Source organism: Diabrotica virgifera, chromosome 1, assembly GCF_917563875.1.
Source record: "Diabrotica virgifera virgifera chromosome 1, PGI_DIABVI_V3a".
Lineage (NCBI taxonomy): Eukaryota > Metazoa > Arthropoda > Insecta > Coleoptera > Chrysomelidae > Diabrotica > Diabrotica virgifera.
Window position 1 is genome coordinate 188170157 of NC_065443.1, and position 26129 is coordinate 188196285.

Consider the following 26129-nt stretch of genomic DNA (forward strand, 5'->3'; position numbering starts at 1 on the left):
TTCAAAAGATACTTCTTCTTGAATTTTTCAGACTTTTCAAAGCAAAATTGCGCTCAAAAAAACCTAAAAATTCTTATTTTCTCGATTCAAGTGGTTCTAGGACATCTGGGAAGCTAAAAGTTTGCACGAAGGCATAATTTTATATCCTTTATCGAAAACACAAATAGCGGGGCTGATCGGTGCGGGTGCATTTTTGACCATCTTATCCCGCTATAGCATTTGAAGCCATCTAAGTACTGAAAAAAAGTATTTGGAAAAAGTAAAATTTTCCAGCTATTACTTTATTGAGCTTCTGCAGCCACACCATGAAAGTATGGGAAAGAGTAATTGATAGACGGATACGTGAAGAGACCGAAATATCCCAGAATCAGTTTGGCTTTATGCAGGGCAGATCAACAACAGATGCAATTTTACAGAGTAAAGAAACAAACGCTCATATGGATTCATCGATCCTGAGAAAGCATATGATAGAGTTCCTCAAGAGATTCTGTGGTGGGCTCTCAATAAGAAAGGAGTCCCTGGTGAACGTGTAAAGATTGTGAGGGATATGTATGAGGGAGTAACGACTAGTGTTAGGACAGGTGTGGGAGAGACTGATAAATTTCATGTGAAAGTAGGATTGCACCAGGGCTCGGTGCTTAGTCCGTATTGATTCTCATTAGTTTTGGACAAGATAACACCGAAACTACAGGGTAACATTCCATGGTGCTTAATGTATGCTGATGATGTCGTGTTAGTAGGAAATAGTGAAAGAGACTTAGAACAAAAACTGGAAAAGTGGAGACAAGCTCTGGAGGAAAAAGGTTTAAAACTTAGTAGGACAAAGACAGAGTATTTGCAATGTTCATTTAAAGATGGATTTACTACAAATAACATGGTATCTTTGGATGGTGAACTGATTGTAAAAAGCAATAGTTTTAAGTACCTGGGATCGGCATTACAAAGTAATGGAGAAATAGATGGAGATGCATGCAGTAGAATTAGGGCTGGATGGATGAAGTGGAAGGAAGCGAGCGGTGTGCTGTGTGACAGGAAAATTCCAATGAAGTTGAAGGGAAAATTCTATAAAACAGCCATAAGACCGGCTATGATGTACGGAACTGAATGTTGGGCAGTGAAAAAGAAAGAGGAACAACGAATGCATGTGGCGGAAATGAGAATGCTTAGATGGATGAGTGGAGTGACAAAAAAGGATACAATTAAATATGAGTATATTAGGGGAAGTCTAGGTGTGGCACCAATTGATGCCAAAATGAGAGAGCATAGGTTGAGATGGTTTGGTCATGTTCAACGTCGAGACGCTAATCACCCAATACGAAGAATTGTTGAAGTGCAGATTCCTGGAAGGAGTAGGAGAGGAAGACCAAAGAAGACGTGGGGGGAGACGATTAGGCAGGACATATTGGTATAGGGGATTAATATTGATATGACTCAAGATAGAATTGTATGGAGAAATGCAATTAGGGAAGCCGACCCCCCATAGGGATAGGGCAAAGAGGATGATAATGACTTTATTGAGCTTCTTACATCCAATTTGTGGTGATGCACTTATATCATCCGTCCATTTAGTCGGTTGTCGTCCTCTGCTTCGATATGTCTCTTGTGTTGGTCGCCATTCCAGAATCTTTCTGGTTCATTACCATCCGTTAATCTTGCAATATGTTAAAATTCGTCCAGTAAACTATCTACTACAAGAGGGTAAATGAGAAATAACGGTTTGAAAACAACAAAACGCAATATAAACGTAGATGAGAGCCAACTTAATTATTTGTTTAAGTTTCCTCTTTTAATTACTAATCCACTTTAATTAATCTGGTTATTAAAATATAAATATTTTTACCAAAAATGTTTACTAACCTTCCTTAATATGAACTGTTCATAACTCGTTATGGTAGGTCCTGAAATAAAAATATTTATATTAACAAGATGCAGTATAGAAAATAATCAAGTTTTTAAATATAATAATTTAAATATATTATATATTAGCAGAGAGCGCTGCCAACGCTACAATGTAAAAAACCAAATTAATAAATAAATGGTACATACAAGAGCACAAATCGTTTTCTTTCTGGTTATGAAATGGTATTCAATAGGATGATACTTGTTTCGACCTCTCAGTCTCGTCATCTATCCGAGCTGAAGCAACGGCAGAACCAGAAGGTGAACGCAGTGTCTTGAAACTACACAGTTTCAGTGACGACGTACAAGAGCGGCATCTACTCTGATCGCTGTGCAACAGGCCTTCTCGAAAATATTTATATGTATTATAAAAAGTTTATATTGCTGGCGCCTGTAAGATCTACGCTAAGTATGTCAATGTTTTAAGACATTCATAAACTAAAAAAACCAGGTTATAAAAATCTTTCCAGAACAATCTTTTGTGAGAAAGTTTTCCGGAGGGGAAATCGAAACGTCACACACTAGTAAATTAAAAATGTAATTTACTCTTTTAGTTAAGAATAAGCAATGTTTTACTTTGAAATTAAATTTTTTGACATTTCGGTTTCCACTTCAGAAATCGTTATTTACGAGTCAAACAATGCTAGAAGGAGTCCCAGTAGGCTAGCTAGTTCTTGGTGAAGAATTTATGACATGGAGTTGTGGCGTTCTTTATAATCAGTTTCGACAAACGCCTAACAGACCTCTGTGAGAAATTGGATGGTTTCTTGAGCTTGACATCCGTATCGGCATTTGTCGTTCTTTACCTGAGGGTCTTTGACAATATACTTCAGGTAATTTTTAGTCATAATAACCTGATCCTGAATGGCAAATAGGAAACTCTATGTCTCCGGAAACATATTTCCTGGTGACAACAATTAGCTCGAGACTGTATTGTCTACACATTCTTGGTTGATCTACTATTATGATTATTATTATTATTACTCATATTTAGCCATACGGCTCACACTCCCTTTAGGAGAAAAATTCACTCATACCAGAAACCTAAGGCATTAAAGGACTTAGCTCTGAACTCTTTCCATGTTATCGAGCCCTAGGTGACTTGTTACGCCGGAGTATTTCCCAAAAACTTTCGAACGCATTTGGACGTCGAGAGTAGCACAGCTTTCTGCATGGTGTTATCAAGATGTTCATTTTTTTTTCTAAGAGGTTTTTCTAAATAACGCGTCGTAAAAACAATAATAGGTATCATCTGAGTATTTTCCATTTTACATTGTCTCCTTTTTTGTTTAGATAATCGCATTGACCAAATGGCCATTAGCGACAAACTAATTGATTACAATTACATCACAATTAAGTTTATTAAATTTTGTGGTACTTATTAACGTCTTTCAAACAATTTAGAATATTGTCGAAGTTACAGTCTGCACCTAGAGCTTCTAGAAGTGTTGCTGGTATCTTGTTGTTATTTCGTCGATTATTATAAATAGAGGGAACATTCACATAGTAGTATGTGTTTTATTACCCGTGTTGAGCTGCCCCCCCCCACTTGCAAAAATTAAAAAACAAATAGCCCTGATTTATGAGCTATTTATGAGCTTTCATATTCCGCAAACTAAAAATTTTGAGCTCGTTCCAGTGAGCAGGAATTTAATACTTTAGTGGGGGGGGGGCTGAGTCAGCCCCCCCACTACTTAAAAATAGGAATATTGAATCGGTTTTTGCGGCAGAATTACGAACTATTTATGAGCTCTTGAAATTATATAGTTTCGATTTTTGAGCTCATCCCCTTCACCCCCAAACAACCCTTTAATTGATTTAACTTAAGAGAAAAATGCTGAGAAAACTTAAAATATATCGTATTGCGGATATAATTCCTATAGCTTATATACTCTAAGAATAAACTATTAAATCACGTGCATTTCGATTATTGAGCTTCAACCCCTTCGCAAGAAAACCACCCTATCTGCCCGGCTTAAGAGAAAGTTGTACTTGAAATGCATTAAATTAATTATTTGGCGACTTCTTCTTCTTAAAGTTCCGCTCCTATCGGAGATTGGAAATCATTCTGGCAATTATAATTTTGTTGGTTACGCGCCGGAACAGTTCAATTGAACTGCATCCAAACCATTCACGGAGATTGCGTAACCACGAGATTTTACGTCTTCCTACGCTTCTTCTGCCTTTGATTTTGCCCTGCATTATATTCCTTAATAGTTCGTATTTTTCACCTCTCATGATGTGCCCCAAGTACTCCAACTTCCTGATTTTTATGGAATTTAAAACTTCGCATTGTTTTCCTAGTTGTTCGAGCACTTGTGCGTTTGTTTTACGATCTGTCCATGATATTTTCAGAATACGTCTATAACACCACATTTCGAATGCTTCCAGGTTTTTAATGTGGGATTGTTTTAGTGTCCATGCCTCAACCCCATACAAAAGGGTGGAGAAAATATAACAACGAAGCATTCTTATCCGGAGCGTTATATTGATATTGCGATTACAGAAAAGTTTCCTCAATCTGTTAAAAATGGATCGTGCTATTTCAATGCGGCATCTTATTTCTTTTGTCTGATCAGTATCTTCTGTGATCCATGCTCCAAGGTATTTGTACGAAGATATTTGCTCAATTTCTGTATTATCCAGTACTAGTCTAACTCTGATGTTTTGTGCTTTTGTAAATACCATGAACTTGGTTTCCTTCAAATTTATTTTTAGTCCACAATCGTTGCAATGTATATTTAGTTGTTGAGCAAGGTGTTGCAATTCTTCTAGTGTTCCCGCTAAAAGTACGGTATCGTCAGCATATCTTATATTATTAAGTGGCTCACCGTTTATTATTAGGCCCTCATTGACTTCGGCCAACGCTAATTCTGAGATGGCTTCACTATATAAATTAAATAACAATGGTGATAAAATACACCCTTGGCGCACCCCACGACGAATCTGGATATCCTCAGTCAGTTCATTTTCAACTTTCACTTTTGCTGTCTGATTCCAATAGAGGTTACATATAATTCTAATGTCTCTACTGTCTATGTTTTTATTTAACAAAATTTTTTTAAGACGACTATGCTGCACTTTGTCAAATGCCTTCTCAAAATCAATGAAACAGGCATATACTTCCTGATTCATATCTAGGCATCTCTGCGAAAGAACACTTACTGCAAACAGTGCGTCCCGTGTTCCCAGACCTTTCCTAAATCCCATTTGTGTATCACTTATGCCTTCGTCTAATTTCTTATGTATTCTATTGTGAATCACTTTTAAAAACAATTTCAAGACATGACTCATTAAGGCTATGGTGCGATGTTCATTGCACTCCTTTGCATTGGTTTTTTTGGGTAGCAGTATAAATGTCGATTGGAGCCATTCTTTAGGTATTATACCTGTTATATATATGGTGTTAAATAAATCCAAAAGAAGGTCAATAGATTCAGTATCCACAATTTTGAGTAATTCGATAGGAACTTTATCAGGCCCGGGAGATTTACCACTTTTAGCTTGTTTCATTGCATATTCGACTTCTTCTCGTATAATGTCAGGTCCAGTATCATCTTTAAATTCTTTTGGTGCTTCTGTTCTCTCTTTGTCTTCAAAAAGCTGTGCTATGTATTGTGTCCATCTCTGTATTTTCTGGTTTATATCTGTAATAAGTGCACCACTTTCATCTCTTAGTTGCCTAGTTTGAAGTGTTTTTTTCATTCCGGTTAGTTCTCTAATTCTTTTATGCATGTTAAAAAGGTCATATTTTTTCTCAAATTCTTCAAGTTCTTGGCACTGCTCATGTAACATTCTCTCTTTAGCTTTTTTTATTTTCTTTTTAATTAATCTATCGGTTACATTATATTTAATTAGATTTTTTGTTTTGAATGATTTTCTTTCATTCATTAATAATAGTATCTCTTCAGTCATCCAGTCTTTATGTTTTCTTTTCTTTGGTTTTAAGTTTTCACTCGCTGTTTTAATTACTGCTTGTTTTATATTTTCCCATTTCTGATCAATGTCATAGCTACTTTTATTCAGTTCTTGGGCAATATGTAAATTTTTAGTAAGAGTTTTTACAGTTTGTTCCTTTATTTGTGGTTTCCTTAATCTCTTAACATCAATTCTACTTTGCGTGGGTTTTTTAATCAGCTTTAATTTGATTCGTAATGTGACTACTATGGGGTTATGGTCTGAACCGATATCTGCTCCAGGGTAAGTTTTAGCAGAAAGTATAGAATTACGAAATCTTTTTCTAATGAGGACAAAGTCAATTTGATTTCGGATTGTTCTATTGGTTGTGTCTCCGGGAGATTTCCATGTATACAATCTTCTTTTTGGTTGCTTAAAGAGTGTGTTAGCTATTACAAATTCTTCCATCTGACAGAATTTTATTAAACGGTCACCACGCTCATTTCTATTTCCTAGACTATATTCACCCACATATCCATCCACTCTTCCCTGGCCAACTTTGGCATTGAAGTCGCCCATTACTATTGTAGTGTGATGTCTCTTCATTGACTTTAAGACTTGTTCCATATCATGGTAAAATAGTTCAATTTCGTCTTCCTCTTTATCTGCCGTCGGAGCATAAACTTGAATAAAATTCACTATACCTTTCTTAGACTGAAGTTGTAATGATACGATTCTATCAGAATAAGGAGTAAAACTTACTACGGAGTAGTTGACCTTTTTTGCAACTAAGATAGCAACACCATAGCGATGATTAGTCTCGTTGTTACCTGAATAATACATGGTTCCATTATTTGTCGTTTGTTTGCCTGAACCTGGCCACTGTACGTCACTTATACCTAGAACATCAATTTGGAGGTTTTCCATTTCAAGGAGTACGTTCGCTAATTTACAACTTGCATATAGACTTCTGACATTCCAGGTTGCTACTTTTAATGTCTTAAATGCACAGGGATTTCTCTGGTTGACGACCTGGGAGGCCCTGTGGTCTACAGCTATTCCTCCCCTGCCGGATCTTGGATTCCGTGGTCCATAATCAGTAAGTCTGTTCACTGTTTTTGTCATTTGCCATTCATGACTTTACTAGGGGTACTCTACGAGTCTGTAATGCAGTGGTTCCCCGTTGCCTTCTGCATCCTTACGCCGTTGACCTATTAATTTCGGTTCATCCGCCTTTAGGGCCAGTTTCCCAACCCCTGGACAAAAGAGTGCCCTACCACTCACTGACTCATCCGCCCGAAGCCGTTGGTCAGCAAGTGGGGGACTGCTTATACCGGCAATCACTCGGTGAATAAGACTATGGTAGAAAGAAGTATAGTGACCCTTCTGCCCTCGGAAACCTAATAGCCATTCGGGGTCGGAAAAAACAAGAGTTAACCAAGAGAGGCTGATAGGAAAGATTAAAGACATTTCACTCAAGACAAGTTGAAGAAGAGTAAAATGTGAAGGCCCTTATGATCCGCCAGGTGCGTTCCATAAGGGTATGAGTATTGATACACTTTGTGGTCCCGCTCATACATCGGGGTGTTGACTACAGACTGTATGGCTCGTCCAGCATGCCATAGCATGGAGGATGGGTGCACGCCATTTTTACATGTAGACACCCAAATTCCATGGCCTGACCCATATTTGGCGACTACATATCATTTAATAATTTATAAGCTTCCAAATTACGCGCATTTAGATCAGTAAATTGCAATTTATTTTGTATAGTGCAGTCACTGAAGTTAAAAATCAACGATTACCTTCAATTTCGGTGAACCTTCATCGATTTTTACGAAAATTGGTCAGTGGTTAGAGGATACGTCAAGAAACAAAGGTGACACAGTACAACCTTGCACCTTTACCCTGAGGGTGGATACCGCCCCTTCCCGTGGGTGAAAATTATTTTATAAAAAATAACTGCACAAATCAATAAAAAAGAACAAATTAAGAGCAAAATTTATTAGACAAAGTTATTAAAATAAGTCAATACTTTTGAAGTTATTAAAGATCAAAGATTTTAATTATTCATGAAAAAAATGCATGTTTTGAAGCGGTTTTCGTAAATCACTAAAAAACTGTAAAGATTTACAAAAAAGTTAATAGTAGTTTAATTGGTATAGCTTATATTCTAAGAATAAACTCTTAAATCACGCGCCTTTCGATTATAGAGCTGCAACCCCTTCGCAAGAAAACCATCCCATATTCCCGGCTTAAGAGAGAGTTGTACTTAAAATAATTTAAATTAATTATTTGGCGACTACATATCGTTTAATAACTTATGAGCTCGCAAAATATATGCATCTCAATTATTGAATTGCCATTTTCTTTCTATAGTGCAGTCACTGAAGGTAAAAATCAACTATGACCTTCGATTTAGGTAAATCTCCATTCATTTTCACGAATTGACAATAACAACTGGCGGTTTTAGCCTGTGGTATATGTCACCCCTTCTTGGGGGTAAAATTACTTTATTAAAAATAACCCCACAAATCGAGAGAGGGACAAATTGTAAGCAAAATTCGTTATATAATGTTATTAAAATAAATCAATACTTTTTGAAAAAAACTCATACAGAAGTAAAAAACTTCGAGATGTACTATGGTATAAAATCGTTTATTTAAAAACTATCTAAAATGTCATGGATTGCAAAACGTTTTCGTTCTAATACAGAACATCTTCAGTGCATTCTGCCGAGTAGTTTGAAACTAGCACACTGTATATAGTGGTAACCCCATAATATATGGTTTACATAATATAATTTGGTAAAATTTTATGAGTCGATGTTGATAGATATAATGGAACACATGCTAAAAGGGCACCATGTTTCCCTGCTGGAAGATGCTAGGTACTTGCCAATTCAATGGGCACAGACCAACACAAAAATTAAAATATTTGATCTTTAATAACTCAAAAAGTATTGATTTATTTTAATAACATTATATAACAAATTTTGCTTAGAATTTGTCCCTCTCTTGATTTGTGGGGTTATTTTTAATAAAGTAATTTTCACCACCGAGAAGGGGTGACATATACCCCCGGCTAAGTTGTTATTGTTAATTTTCTTTCTTGACGTATCCTCTATCCGTTCACCAATTTTCGTGAAAATGAATGGAGATTTACCGAAATCGAAGGTCATAGTTGATTTTTACCTTCAGTGACTGCACTATAGAAAGAAAATGGCAATTTAATAATTGAGATGCGTATATTTTGCGAGCTCATAAATTATTAAACGATATCTAGTCGCCAAATAATTAATTTAAATTATTTTAAGTACAACTCTCTCTCTTAAGCCGGGAACCTGGGATGGTTTTCTTGCGAAGGGGTTGTAGCTCAATAATCGAAAGGCGCGTGATTTAAGAGTTTATTCTTGGAATATAAGCTATACGAATTAAACTACTATTAACTTTTTTGTAAAAACTTACAGTTTTTCAGTGATTTACGAAAAACCGCTTCAAAACATGCATTTTTTCACGAATAATTAAAATTTTTGGTCTTTAATAACTTAAAAAGTATTGACTTATTTTAATAACTTTATATAATAAATTTTGCTTATAATTGGTTCTTTTATAGATTTGTGCAGTTATTTTTTATAAAATAATTTTCACCCCTGAGAAGGGGCGGTATCCACCCTCAGGGTAAAGGCGCAAGGTGGTACCATGTCACCTTTGTTTCTTGAGGTATCCTCTAACCACTGACCAATTTTCGTGAAAATCGATGAAGGTTCACCGAAATTGAAGGTAATCGTTGGTTTTTACGTTCAGTGACTGCACTCTACAAAATAAATTGCAATTTACTGATCTAAATGCGCGTAATTTGGTAGCTTATAAATTATTAAATGATATGTAGTCGCCAAATAATTAATTTAATGCATTTTAAGTACAACTTTCTCTTAAGCCGGGAAGATAGGGTGGTTTTCTGGCAAAGGGGTTGTAGCTCAATAATCGAAATTCACGTGATTTAATAGTTTATTCTTAGAGTATATAAGCTATAGGAACTATATCCGCAATACGATATATTTTAAGTTTTCTCAGCATTTTTCTCTTAAGTTAAATCAATTAAAGAGTTGTTTGGGGGTGAAGGGGATGAGCTCAAAAATCGAAACTATAAAATTTCAAGAGCTCATAAGTAGCTCGTAATTCTGACGCAAAAACCGATTCAATATTCCTATTTTTAAGTAGTGGGGGGGCTGACTCAGCCCCCCCCCCCCCACTAAAGTATTAAATTCCTGCTCAGTGGAACGAGCTCAGAATTTTTAGTTTGCGGAATATGAAAGCTCATAAATAGCTCATAAATCAGGGCTATTTGTTTTTTAATTTTTGGAAGTGGGGGGGGCAGCTCAACACGGGTTGTTTTATTGTTTAGTGTCGTATTCAGGAGCATTTAAATCAAAGCGAACACCAACGAACGAACGAATTCGTTCGTTAACTTTATTGTATTTGTACAGCGAATCAAGCACGACCGAACGAATTCGTTCGCATTCGCACATGTTCCAATCGATGTCGGTAAGTTAGCGAATCATCAAAGGAAATCGTTGTTCAATGTGGACAGTGGATAGACTGTAGCGAACGAATTCGTTTAGAAGTACTCATTTAATTTATTTACAAACATTAGTTTGAGAGGGTTGTTGATTGTGTAGTCGTGAAAACATAATTTTGCAATATGGAATGGACCAAGGAAAAGAAAGATATTTCAATTAATTGAGTTATATAGAAATGAAGAATGCCTAGGAAACCCGAAATCGAAGTTATATAAAATAATAAACAGAAAAACTGATGATTGTTTTAACATTTCAATAGGAATGGGTTGTGATGTCTCTGAACTAAAAAAATGAATTAGCTTCTGGGATCATTTAGACGAGAAAGACAAAAAGAGGGTTCGAAGTGGTTTGCTTTTAAAAGCCTAATGTTTTTATTGGATAAATTTCAACCCAGAAAGACTAATGAGGTAAGCAAATCAAATTAATTGCTAGAATTAATTAAAAGCAAATTGATTTTGATACACCAGTTTTGCAGTTTATTATTTGAACATAATATAGTCATAATACCAAGAGCAAGCAACTTTTTAGAGGTAGAATTTTAAGAAAGCTGGTTCTTTATGGTTCTTTAATATATTATTCTCTATGCTCCGTCAAACAGCGTATAATATCTGCTACCTGGCTGCTGATACAGATTGCGTACATTAGTTCGAAGCATATTAATTACAGGTACCTACCTAAATATATTGAATTCAAAATTATTTTAAGAAGATAATCTTTTTTTGTAATTACTTTTGTCAATATTAGAAATATGAATACAAATATTTTGTCAGTAATTTATGTGCTAAAAAGTGTTACGTTTGACCTGTGCTCTTGTGCGGAATGGAAGCATGGACGTTAAAGGTCAGTTCCATTAACAAATTTGAAGTGTTCGAAATGTGGTGCCTACGTCGAATGCTTAGAATATCATGGACGGACAGTCAGAAATGATTAAGTACTAAGAAGAGCAGGTTTACAGGATAGGGAACTTTTTAATTATGTTAAAAGTAAGAAGACTGCATACTTGGGGCACATATTACGAGGGGAACGATACACTTTTCAGCAACTGATACTCGACGAAAAGATAGAGGGTAAGAGGGGTCTGGGAAAAAGATGTCATGGCTACGTAATCGCCACCGCCAGTGGACAAGAATCCACGGCCATGAAATGCTTTGCAATGCTGCTAAAAACAGTAATAATTTATAAACAAGATAATGTACGGTGGACGCCTACGCAGAAATGCACGGCATCTTAAGAAGAAGAAGAAATATGAATTTATAATTTCTAGACATTTTTAGACGTTTTATTTATCTCAAACTTTAGTTGATAATGCCAGATTTAAATAAAATATTAATAAATTAAACTTATCATCAAAATTTTCAACAAAATAATAAAAACTAAAAGGGAAGTTCCCTAGGTTGGCTGTATACCATATAGTTAAAAAACTCTAACAAGAAGTAAAACCACTTCTATGTAAATTGGTATATTTATTAAAACTTAAAAATCCCAATGGATTGAATAAAATATGTCCAATTCAAAACGTTTTCAGACCTATCGGTCCACCATCAGTGAATCTACAATAAAATAAGTAATCCCACCATTAGAATTGAAAAATGGTTGAAATTTTTAAAAAGCTAAAAATGTGGTTAGATTACTTACGTGCATACTTGCTAAATAGCCCCAGAACCAAACAATGGTTGAATTTAAAATTCGATTTACATTATTTAAAAATAATATTCAACAGGCTAAACGCCGATGTTACAGGATATTGCCTATGGGAACATGGTGAAACCCTACCAAAACCTCAATCAACCATCTTAGGCCAACTTTGACTATAAAGTGACACTAGTGTGTATGGAACTGTTTGAAGTGACATTGACAGTAGAGAAAAAGGTAGTCGATTTTAAAGTTAATTAACCAATAGGTCATGACCCACAACAAATAATAAAAATTTTAATATCTGAAAATGTCTAACATTTTAAATCTATTGGTTATTGAAAAGAACTTGTGATATACAAAATTAATTTAGAATATAAGATTATTTATATTGACTGTATACCATAACATTAGATTGATCAAATTGATAGAAAGAAAGTTGAGCTGCTGTCAATAATGATAAAAAGATAAAAATAGATGAAGGTGAGAGAAGAGAAAGAATCAGTATTAGTTGGAATGTTATTGTACAAAATGAATAAATTGGTAGGCAATTTAATCTAGTCTATATTGTATTGGTGGTTGTATATGTAAAAGGAAAATATTGTTATTTAAAAAAATAAATGTAAATTTTTGTAAATAATGGATTTGAGTTAGGATACAGTCAAATAATTAAAAGTGTGTAATATGTGAATGAAAAAGAATTGTAATTATTATGAGATGTTTTATTTTTTAATTTTATTTCAAAAGTTTTGAGAGAATTCTTGTGACAACGTGAGGGTATGTGAAGTTAGAGATAAAGAAAAGTATGATTATAGCTGTTAAGTCCAGTTGATACACGAATGAAATTAAAATGAAAATAATATTGAAAGTGTACTGAATAAAATAAAACCAAAGTAAGAAAAAGAATATTCATATAATTTAATTGTAATGATAATGGATCTGAATGTGAGAACTGAAATTAAGTGATGTGATGTTAGTTGGAGAGGTAAAAATTTTCTTGGAAAAGTCAAAGAAAAAAAGTAGAGGGCTGTGGTGTAGGGTATAAAGACAAGAATTTTAAGGGAAAGAGAGGGATAAAGAAAAGATAAGGTGTGGAATTAAACTGAACGAAGTAATGAAATGAAAAAGAAGTAAAAAGATAGTAGGGTGAATTAATGAGGTGATGGTTAATAGGGTTCAGTAGTTAATAATGTTAGTCGGGTAAAGGAGTTTGAAACAGTGAAGGATAGAGGAAATTTTGAAAAAAGGAGGGAGAGAAAGTTGAAAGAGAAAGAATAGGATAAAAAGAGGAAGACGAATTAAAACTCTTAAACCTCGGCCTCAAACACTCCATTCCTAGCAATTTATCTATCAAAGATCTTGAGAGTCTTTCCATAGAGACCGACATGGTTATTCAGAATCTTTCCATTTCACTCACACAAAAAACTTCAATCAGAAACTCTTGCATTCAAACTATCAACAAATTCAAAACGAAACTTCTTTCCAACAATAACTTTTCTCTTACCAACATCAGTTCCCCTTCTACTTCTACACAAACTTCTTCATCTCTCTCTTTTCCCAATTTCTCATATAATAAGTCTAAATCCCTTCTCTCCACACTCAAATCTATCAAAAATAAGATCCAAAACCACCACCTCATCTTCAGCAAAGCAGATAAGGGTAACTGCCTTGTTATTTTAGACCAACAATTATACATTGACAAAGTCACCTCTTTCCTAGACAACAATAACTTTACTTCTCTTCCCGTTGATCCCTCTAAATCTTTTGTTTCGAAGATGAAAACCAACTTAAAGCAATTTACTGAATTCTTTTCTGAATTTGAAGCACCATATACTAAAATTCCATCAAATCCACTCACCCCCAGGTTATACGGTTTACCAAAGATACACAAAGTTGACATTCCTATTCGTCCCGTTGTCAGCTTCATTAACACTCCAGTTTCTATTTTATCTAAATTCATTCTTAACACCATTAAAAACTTTATCAACTTTACCCCACAGTTTACTGTTTTGAATTCTCGCCAATTAGTTGAAAAACTTCAACTTGTCAATCTTAATCCAAATATTGTTATGCTTTCTTTTGATGTTAGCAATTTATTTACTTCAGTACCAAAAAATGAATCGATTAGTCTGGTTAATTCACTCCTCTTAAATAATTCTGTCACTTCCACCACCACTTCGTCTATTATAAACATTCTCAAAATTTGTCTATCTCAAGATTACTTTGTTTTTAATAACAACTTTTATCAACAACCTGACGGTTTAGCAATGGGTAGTTGCTTATCCCCTTTCTTAGCTGATGTTTTTATGGATCACTTAGAATCCAACTATACCATAAAAAATCCAGAGATCTTACACTGGTTCCGTTATGTTGATGACATTTTAGTCCTCATTTCTGGTAACTCTGATTCAGCTCACAACTTACTTCACAAAATTAATCAAATCCATCCTAATATCACCTTTACCATGGAACTAGAATCTTCTAACTCCATTAACTTTCTGGATTTATCTATTACCAGACTACATGACCACTTCAACTTTGGTATCTACCGTAAACCAACACAGACAGATCATGTTATCCATTCTACTTCTAATCACCCTTTATCATATAAACTCTCAGCTTTTCGCAGTTTTATACATAGATTAAACTCTATTCCTTCATCCGTAACTGAATTCAACAATGAGTTGAATATTATCAAACAGATTGCAGTCAACAATGGTTATGACCCAGACATCATCACTAAACTTCAACAAAAAAGAGAACTCAAATTACTACAACAATCCGCTTTCTCTACATCATCCACAACTACTCCCATCTATGCCTCCTTACCATTCAATAACTCCAAATTATCTGAAAGAGTCAAACATATCATTTCCAATTCTTGTGACAACATAAAAATATCTTTCAAAGTTAATAACACTCTCAGCAAAAGTTTAACTAATACCAAAGATCCTATCCATTATATGAACCAGAGTGGGGTATACAGACTCTCTTGTTCAGATTGTGATGCCACCTACATCGGCAGAACTTACAGATCCCTTTCTACCCGATCTGCTGAACACAGCAAGAGAGATACCACTTCTGCCTTTTCACACCATTTAAAAGTCAATAAACATGAACTTAAGATTCCTGAAGGTGTCCAGTTGATACACAATATTCAACAAAACAATACACTCCGTTTAGACTTATACGAAGATTTGGAGATTGGCAAGGACATGAAGAAGAGTCCCAACTGTGTCAATAGACAAACATCCCTTAACCGCAACTTTGTCCCAATTCACCGCCAATTATTCTCATAATTCCTATTTTTAAACTTCCTCTTTTTATCCTATTCTTTCTCTTTCAACTTTCTCTCCCTTCTTTTTTCAAAATTTCCTCTATCCTTCACTGTTTCAAACTCCTTTACCCGACTAACATTATTAACTACTGAACCCTATTAACCATCACCCCATTAATTCACCCTACTATCTTTTTACTTCTTTTTCATTTCATTACTTCGTTCAGTTTAATTCCACACCTTATCTTTTCTTTATCCCTCTCTTTCCCTTAAAATTCTTGTCTTTATACCCTACACCACAGCCCTCTACTTTTTGTCTTTGACTTTTCCAAGAAAATTTTTACCTCTCCAACTAACATCACATCACTTAATTTCAGTTCTCACATTCAGATCCATTATCATTACAATTAAATTATATCAATATTCTTTTTCTTACTTTGGTTTTATTTTATTCAGTACACTTTCAATATTATTTTCATTTTAATTTCATTCGTGTATCAACTGGACTTAACAGCTATAATCATACTTTTCTTTATCTCTAACTTCACATACCCTCACTTTGTCACAAGAATTCTCTCAAAACTTTTGAAATAAAATTAAAAAATAAAACATCTCATAATAATTACAATTCTTTTTCATTCACATATTACACACTTTTAATTATTTGACTGTATCCTAACTCAAATCCATTATTTACAAAAATTTACATTTATTTTTTTAAATAACAATATTTTCCTTTTACATATACAACCACCAATACAATATAGACTAGATTAAATTGCCTACCAATTTATTCATTTTGTACAATAACATTCCAACTAATACTGATTCTTTCTCTTCTCTCACCTTCATCTATTTTTATCTTTTTATCATTATTGACAGCAGCTCAACTTTCTTTCTATCAATTTGATCAATCTAATGTTATGGTATACAGTCAATATAAATAATCTTATATTCTAAATTAATTTTGTATATCACAAGTTCTTTTCAATAACCAATAGATTTAAAATGTTAGACATTTTCAGATATTAAAATTTTTATCATTTGTTGTGGGTCATGACCTATTGGTTAATTAACTTTAAAATCGACTACCTTTTTCTCTACTGTCAATGTCACTTCAAACAGTTCCATACACACTAGTGTCACTTTATAGTCAAAGTTGGCCTAAGATGGTTGATTGAGGTTTTGGTAGGGTTTCACCATGTTCCCATAGGCAATATCCTGTAACATCGGCGTTTAGCCTGTTGAATATTATTTTTAAATAATGTAAATCGAATTTTAAATTCAACCATTGTTTGGTTCTGGGGCTATTTAGCAAGTATGCACGTAAGTAATCTAACCACATTTTTAGCTTTTTAAAAATTTCAACCATCTTTCAATTCTAATGGTGGGATTACTTATTTTATTGTAGATTCACTGATGATGGACCGATAGGTCTGAAAACGTTCTGAATTGGACATATTTTATTCAATCCATTGGGATTTTTAAGTTTTAATAAATATACCAATTTACATAGAAGTGGTTTTACTTCTTGTTAGAGTTTTTTAAAATAATAAAACATACCTGGATAAATTATTTTTGAGTCTGTAAATAATTTTTATTTTATTTTAATTGTTAAAATCAAATTTTTTTAAATTAAATAATTATAGAATAGAGACAAGACAAAATGAAATTATTGAAGTCGTATCAAAATTTATACTTATATTTATGAATATGACATATTTTCTTCCTTACAGAACACACATTGCAGTATATTAGCTATTATTGTATTAAAATGTACCTAAAGAGGCTATTACATCTTTCTTAACCCTTAAGCGCCCAAGGGTGGGTAAAAAATGTCCACCTAATGCGTATTCCCTTGTCGCATATCTATTACGTGTTTAAAAATTTTTCAAAAATTATTTATTGTTAATAAGACAGCCCTTTACCGAATGTAAATTTGGTTCTACCGATATTTTTGGAAATAAAAGTAATATATTGAGTTAAATATGGGTGGGCACAAAAAGTACACCCTTGGTAAAACTTGTTACTAAAGGTTTCTATATAATTTCTCGTTGGTAGGAACATAATCCATATAATTATCGACGTATAATTACATAATCGACATAATTATCCGCCAATGAGAAGGCTGAAAGGAAGAATGTGGAGAAAATCGACAAATCTGAATTACTGGCATTTACTAATATGTTAATTTTGATGTACATTGTAATTTTATTGTAAGGTTTGTAAACTGTTTATATTAATATTTTAGAAGATGCTGTGTTTATTAAGCTTAAGATTCTTAAGTTTAATCCATTTGCAACAACATTCAATAAATATATTAGCTATTTTCGAGGTGGACATTTTTTACCCACCCTTGGGCATACATTATGGAACCTAAAAAAGGTTGGACGTTTAAGGGTTAATAGGAAACACGACAATAAACTTAAACACAATGTGTGACTGGCCCATCTTAAATACATCTGCGGGCAATATGCAATGCACTTCCGATCATCAACGAATGCGAACGTTCGCTTCAATGTAAATGGCCCTACTTTGTAGCGAACGAATGACCAAGCGAACACCAACGAATTCGTTCCTTCGTTCGTTCGTTCGTGTTCGCTTTGATTTAAATGCGCCTTTGCAAGTTTCACACCGCGGTACAGTGGTTCCAAATGCTGAAAACGTGGTCATAAGGCGAAAAAAAGTCTCTCTAGGGATTTTCATGTTTACAGTTGTTTTCTCATACTATGGTAGAGTAGAGTAGTAATACGCAGGTATAAGGATCAGACTACATGTGTTCTGGTTCATAGCTCAGGAACAAGTGAGCCATGTCCGAGGCTATTTTGGCCGGCAGAGAAAGTGAAAAAGAACGCGTATATTAACGTAATAACGTAAGATGTAAGTTAAATTAAGATTTAATAACAATAAATGCCTTAAATTTGTTAATGCGTAAATATTAAAAAAATATACTTGAAATAATTAATCAAAATTTAAATCAAAATTTTGTAAAGATACATTCAGAAAGTACAAAATTCTGTCTAATTCTGCGACTAATATTTATTAATCTTAAAATATATAGTAAGAAGATACAGAAAGATACAGAATCACTTTGAATTAGCTATGACTGCCTATACATTGCTGGTAGTTGTTTGAATACAAAAGTGGGAAATGACGCACATTATATGATTCTTGACGATTGTTGAGTATGTATGGGTGGTTGGTTGTACATAAGTAGTATGTTCTGAATATTGAACTTCATAAAGAAAATGTATTGGTAATCAGCAATTTCAAAAGTCCCTTTTAATATAAAATTTTAAAAAATATGCGTTTAAAATTTTACGCGTAGTCCAGTGGCGGCTCGTGGAATTTGAGCAGGGAGGGCGCAGATAATAACAATTGCACACAAAAATTTGCCCTCAGGGATTTAGTAGGAATTTGATCAGGGGCAGCGGGTTTTCATTTTTCTATCGGGTGCAAAGTGGATTTCCATTTACTATTTGAACGGTGTCTGTGCAATTTTTTCCCTAGAATGTTTGCTGAGAACTATTGTAGGTTTATATACGCAGATGGGCAAATATGACGGCAAAGCTTTTGACGCGGCAAACGGTTTCAAGTTCGTAGAAAACATTAAATTGGCGTTACGCAGGTAAACGCAATGAAGGGCAATACTCAAATAGGGGCAATAATTTTTACGATGGGCTCGTTTCTTTTAAGTCTTGCCTAGAATATATTACTTCTAATTCAGTCTTTAATCTGGTCTTGCATAACACGGGATAACAAGTAGTTACAGCATCTAGAATATTAACTGGAAAAGTTTTCGAATATTTTGAGTACATGTCTTTGTTGAATAGTTCAGCCACTTGCAAATGGCCCCGATAAGAGAACCTTTCCTTCATTTGTGTTGTTATTACATCACACACCTCCTTGGCAATAACACTTCGCATATTATCATCAGTTCTTCTTCTTTTAGCACTTTCAAAATTTGATTCAACACTTTCTTTAATTTCATCAGTATCATTTCGAATGTTGGTAATACTTTGCTCAAAAATTTCTAAGTCCTTCTTCAATTCAACACTGTCCTTATTTCTTGATTGGAGTTGATTATAAAGTATATCGACTTGCGGCAAGACTTTATGGAAAATCGTTAACCAAAACATAAATTCTGGATCTTCTAACGCTCGCCTCAAGCCAGAAGCCTCATTGGAAGTAACACTCTTTTCACATCTGTCCTCGACCTCTTCAAAAACTTCTATAAGTTTCTCACGATTTTCATATACAGAATTAACCGTACGAATATTATAGTTCCATCTAGTGACGGCCACTCTCGGTAATCTTTTATTTACTATTTCTTCTAAAATATCGCATCGATGGGAAGAATTTGAAAAAAACGCTGGGATAGCTGATAGATTATTAAAAATCACTCGCACTTTAGGGTTTTGCGATGCGGCTTTCTGCATAATTAGGTTTAATTGATGGGCATAGCAATGTATAAAATGTGCACTGGGATATTTCTGTTTAATTTGGATTTGAACACCGCTGGTAGAACCGCTCATAACATTTGCACCATCATAAGTTTGCGCTATTAGTTTTTGAGGAGTTTTTAAAATTAACGGATCTATTTCGTTTTCAATGCAGGTTTTTAACCCAGCTGCTGTTTTATTCATAACCCTTAAAAAGCCCCAACAATTTTCATAAATGGAATCTTCGTAGAAATACCGTAATATCAATACCATTTGACAATTATTTGAGACATCGGTGGTTTCATCGCATTGGATAGATAAAAAGTCGGCCTTTTCAATTTGATGGGAAATTTCTTCCCGACAAACTAGTAGCATACAGTCCAAAATATCATTTTGTATGGTCTTGGAGGTTCCTTTAAACACAGTTGCTTTCTGTAAATGTTCTTTAAGTGTAGCATCCAACTCTGCAGTAAAATCTATCAACTCTCTAAATATTCCTCGATTTTCAGATTCCTCGCTTTCGTCATGACCTCTAAGTGCTAGTTCAAAAGAACCGCAAAATTTTACACAGCTAATAATTATTTTCAAAATGTGTCGGTTTTTTCTGACTTTATTATTGTGTAGTACTAAAGACTCCCTGTATGCAGAACTCAATTGTGTTAAAATATTGACTTTGCCAAGCAATGCGAACCCTGTGCATGAATTAATATGACCACGAGACGATTCATGTTTTTTTATTTTTGCAGGAAGGTGGTGAAGATCTTTTATCCCTGTTCTTGCCCAATTTCGGTCCATCCCTGACCCGGCATTGTAAAGTAATAAACACGGGAAACAGTACAATAAATTCGAAACGTCACAACCACAAATCCAATTATTTCTTGTATAAATGTCTCTTGAAAAATGGCGGGTGAAACTTCTGTTTTCTGCTTTGCGTTCACTAATTTGCGTTAACTTCAAATTTGGCAACGGCCTGCCCAATTCTTTAATTTTTAACTTATCTTCAAGTGGCAGATTGGAAAAGTTCGTATTTAATATATTATGAACAGTATTCATGATGCTAAAATAAATTCGTTCTAATTAGCCCATGTGTTATAATATGAAAAATATGTGTACTTACGTAATAAGAATAAGTGAAACTTTAAACACTACTACTGCAAACTTTTCCACTGCTTTCGCTTTATTGTTGTCAGAGATAACTGCTTGCAAAGCTTCTTGCCGCGTGCTTTCTTGCTCACTGAGGCCGCTAAAGAAGTGCGGCCAAAATGCAACATCACGCAACGTCTGAAGATGAGTGGGAGTGTTGGTCGACCGTCCTCGATTGCTATGGTTACGTGGCCGCACTTCTCTTGCGCCCAAATATCGTGCGTGCCCTCTCAACGTGGTCTCAACCATCGCCTACGTCCTATAAAGCTATGACAAGCTGGTTGAGCGTCTTATCTCTGGGAGGGCGCGCGGCCATGCGGCCTCAAAGAGGAGCCGCCACTGGCGTAGTCTAGCTGTGATCTAATAGTTCTTTATAACATTAAGAATGTATTCCTGTCTGAACCCCAATTTTTTTGTGCTAAAATTTTTAGTAAATTTAATCTTTTATATATTATTTACTGCTTAGAGTTTAGATCATTGATGTGTTCTTTTTCCAATTCAACTTTGTGTCAAAAGTAACTCCTAGTAATTTCAGTGAATCTTGTTGTTGTAGTGTTTGCTCATATAGCTGTTATGAGATTGGTGTACTGACTTTGTTTTTAGAAAAGACTATATAGTTGGTTTTAGTTGTTGAAAAGATAAATCCAGTTTCCTTTGACCATTTTTCAATATCTAACAAGAAGTTATGTGCAAGTTGTGAGAGGTTGGTTAAGTTTTTGCTTTGGCCGAATAGTAAGTACGAGATTTTCAGCGTATAATCGGCCTTTAAGTGGGAGTTTTAAATTTAGTAGAACACCATTTATGGCAGTTGTAAATAGTGTAAAACTTATAAAAGATCCCTGAGGAATCCCATTTTCTAATTCCAATTTTGACTACAAAAGTGTCTCCTTTTTTGTATATCGAGATTTCTATATTTGGCGATATTCTCGTTGTATTTAACACTTATCAATATTATTATTTTTATATAATTTATACTAAATGTTCAGTATCAAATGAATTAAAAAATTGCAAATTGCTACTTTGTTAGCAACGTTTAGTAACACATTGTATAAAATTGACCGATGAACTTCGAATAGAATCGCTGGAGCATGTTAATATCAACAGCTATCGGATATAAACAATTTATGGCGTTTAATAATCATTAAAAACAGTCGTAAATAATACAGAGAAGGAAAGTCATGTTTGTTTTATTACATTTAAGATCGGAGCATTTATCCACCGGATATTGTTCGGTAAAATTACGAATTGCCAATAACATTTAATCAACTTCCCTCAATTTTATTACTGATTTTGGAAAAGTTTACTTAAAAAGATATTAATAAATTAGCGTAGGTATATCTGGCAGTAGTAAGCAGGAGTAAACATAGAGAGAATTTGATATCCGCTTTTAGTTTTTAGTCCTACCAATATTTATTGCTTATACAGTAGGAAAAATGAAAGAATACCCATGAACTAACCTATAAAACACGCTGTATTTTTCTTTCACCGTGTCACACAAAAAATTGGCCAGCGCAGTTACATGTAATAATTATTATTACATGTACTTGCACTGGGCAATTTTCTTTGTGACACGGTGACAGGAAAATACAGCGTGTTTTATATGTTCGTTCATGGGTATTCTTTCATTTTTCCGACTGTAGAAGGGGTGGCCAAGTTCCTTGATGTTCCGAGCCATTTTTCAAAATTTGAAATGTTTCGAGATCCGTAATTAAACAATTATCTAAAAAGTTTACAGAAGGTATTAAATTTTTCTCTCACTGTTTGGATTTCAAAAATTTTAAAGTGAAATAAAATGGCTAACATCGATGTTTCAAATATTCAAATAATTCTACAAGCAGCTTTTGCTAATTCAGGATACTTCGATTCTTCATTATCCTTCCATCTTTTTCTGGTACTACCTACTTATCTTCTATCGTCTTTCAAAAAACACCGTCTTTAGCATTATGTCTTCCTCTGATTTACCACATGAACTGCCCATCTTTTCTTAAAGAATAATTAGCTATACAGTCTTAATTTAGATTGTCTTTTTAGCTGCTTAGATATTAATAATGATGGTATGGAGTATATTGTTCTATTCCACGTAACTATCCTTGCTGAGACCTCTTTTTAGATGAGCCCATCAGAATCAAAACCTGCTAAATCCTAAATTTTTCGTTCTGCTACATCCAAACTAAAGTACAAGTCTCTGAAGATGTAAGGGGCGTGCAGAAAAATTACAAATTAGTGTGGCATTTTATAATATTTATTGATGCCCCTTTGATTGAAAAATACCCGGATACTTTTTGCAAAATTTACATTTTTAATGTTCTTTTAGCCTCCTGACAAAATTTCAACACATGGATCTAGCAGGTTTTGATTCTATAGGCCTCAGATGTAGTTGTCATGTGTGATTACCGCCATATATTTAAACTCCTTTTTTACCAATTCCAAATTGTGATCATGTAGTGGCCATTAGTAGTTATGTTCTTTTTAACTCCTTGGTCTTGGTTTTTTGGTTATTAGCATGTATTTCGTCTTCTCTTCATTTATTTGAAGGCCTGGACTACCTGTTTTCTCCTCGAGTTGTGAAAATAACTCTCTCACGTCTCTTGTGTAGATTGAGTGACTGCACCTATATCATCAGCAAATGACAACAATAGTTTTGATCCTCGATTCGCAAATCCTCCTGTCAGCTCAGATGATATTTTACTTATTACATATTCTAAGGCCAAATTGAATAGCAACAGTGATAAGGGGTTTCCTTGTCCAAGTCCTGATGTTACACTTAGTCTTTTATATTTTTATTGTCAGTAATTTAAGACATTTTAAAAAACAAAAATTAAAAGTAAATCAGGTCCATTTATTGAGAGCCACAAATAACCCTTAAAAGATCCACATGTGGCTCGCGAGCCACAATTTGGCCACCCCTGGCTTATAGTATCTGTTAATAAATTAACAGTTTTATTAAACACAGTCAAACAGTTATCAAAAAACGATCAACGCAGGTTGTACACGGAAAAAACAGAAGAGTGTCTGTAGACGTATTAAAAGAGGAAATACGAACAGAACACTCTCAATGAGATACAAAGTTTTTTTTTTTGTTTTGATAAAAATGAAACGAGAAAATACTACAAATCTTTAAATAATAGCCGTCGAGAATTTAAAACACGATTTTGTAGACACTAACGGTGAAATTCTACATGACTAAAACTCAGTTCTTAACCAATGGGCACAAGATTTCAGCAAACATCTAAATAAAAACGATATTGATGGAGGTTACAACATAGAAATCAACAAAATCTACATCATCAACTACACAGTGAAGACCCAAGAAGAGAAAAAGTGTCAAATGCTATCCTAAAACTCATAGAAAATAAAGCCCCAGGAATCGATGAAATCTGTTCGGAAATGTATAAAAAATGTGGTGATTAACTTTTTGCAGCAATCCATAAACTAATAGTAATTATATGGCAGAATGACTTGGTACAAGAAGAGTGGCTAAAGGGAATAATATGTCCGTTCCATAAAATAGGTGATCAACTGGATTTTAAGAACTATAGAGGTATTCCTCGGTTAGCATCTGCGTATAAAATCTTCGGCAACAAATTATTTGAAAGACTTGAAACATTTTACAAAGGATATTGTTGGTAAATATCAATACGGATTTACTGCTGTAAAGTCAACTATACATCAAATTCAAGCACATAGCACTAGAAAAGTCACTAGAATGTTACATAGATACCCACCATCTCTTCGTCGACTTCAAAACAGCCTATGACAGTGTTAAAAGGACTGCATTATATAATTCAATGATAGACTTTGGGATGTCATCTAAGTTAGTTAAGTTGACTTAACTAACAATGTAAAACGTAAGCTTGTGCGTTAGAATTCAAGGAGATAACTCTACGTTCTTTGATACTAATAATGGTCTAAGACAGGGGGACGCGCTGGCGTGTCTCCTCTTTAATATTGCCTTGGAAAAGGCAGTCATAAAATTAAATATTAGAATGAATAGGACCATTTTTAATAGATCGACGCAAATACTCACATTCGCTGACCATATAGTTATTATAATGGGCAGAAGTATGAGAGACATGGTGCAGTGTTTTACAAAACTTGCGGATGCGGCAAGTGAATTAGGACTTGTGGTAAACGAGGAAAAACCAAATATATGTTGGTGTCTAAAAACTCCATAATATAGGAGATAAATGCATACAAGGGATCTGAAGAACCTGGCCACCAACAGAAGTAGGGGAGCAGGGGGCTAGTTGTAACAATTTTCATAAAATCAAATATATCTTGAGAGCTATTTTCCCAATTATCACTAATTAAAGACTAAACGCTAGTTGAACTCTTTTTGAATAAAATTGAACTGAATAAAACTGTTATTTGACTGTTATTTTTTAATCAACTAGCATTTTACCAAAAAAAGTGCATTGTTACAACTTACCCCGCGCTTGGGGCTAGTTGTAACATCTATTGGGGCAGGTTGTAACATTACGAAAATTCGAATTTTTTGGAATATTTCGAAGAAAATACCAACGTTGGTCCTGTTGAAAGATGTTGCTCGACTTAATAAGGTGGCTTCTAGTGTTCTTAAATATAAATGTAGATTTCTACGCATAAAATTTTGGATCCAATCTGGACCAACTGTATAATTTTGATACCCAGAAGAAGGAAGTTGCTTGGCACTGAGTTTCACAGCATATTGGTAAGGCAGTTTTCGCATCTTCATGGGAATTAGTCCAAAATATACTTAGGTGCACTTCAGAATATACGAAGCCATTTTACTTTCTTCTTCGGCTGTAAAAACTATCCCTGGTTTAGTATGGCCCACTTGTCGACTCTTAATGTTTTTCTTTTTTTTTTCTATATCGTTATAAAGATACATATGACACAGTCCGTTCTCTTTTACTTGCTTGCTTTATGCTACATTGATTATCTAAAATTTCCGCTGAACCTAACCCGTAGACTTCACTTCCTGGCTTTGAGTTGCCATTTCTGATTATTTTTATGTTGTCTCGTTCTAAACATACCATTGTATGGACTATTACTAAACTAAATAATACGTTTTTATATTGTAGATCATAAATTTAGTAAGATTCAGCGCAATTTGTAACATGTTACAACAAGCCCCAACGTTTTGTTACAACATACCCCGTAGCACACTTTTGTATATTTATTAAAATAACTGTAGAAATATCTTGCTAATCGTAAAATCGTTTAACAACATCAAAGAATAACTAAAGTTAGAAAAGAAATGAACACCGAAAGATTA

The 26129-nt window shown here is 34.2% G+C and overlaps 1 protein-coding gene across 10 annotated transcripts in view; it reads right to left on the reverse strand.

Annotated features, from left to right (window-relative positions):
* LOC114330194 (adenylate cyclase type 5) overlaps positions 1-26129 on the reverse strand; it is a 1795244-nt gene that overhangs the window by 1434168 nt on the left and 334947 nt on the right. For all 10 annotated transcript variants that reach the window (XM_050641848.1, XM_050641851.1, XM_050641852.1 and 7 more), the window contains exon 2: positions 1858-1898. The gene's annotated coding sequence lies outside the window, so the exon portion shown is untranslated. The remainder of the gene's footprint in view (positions 1-1857; positions 1899-26129) is intronic.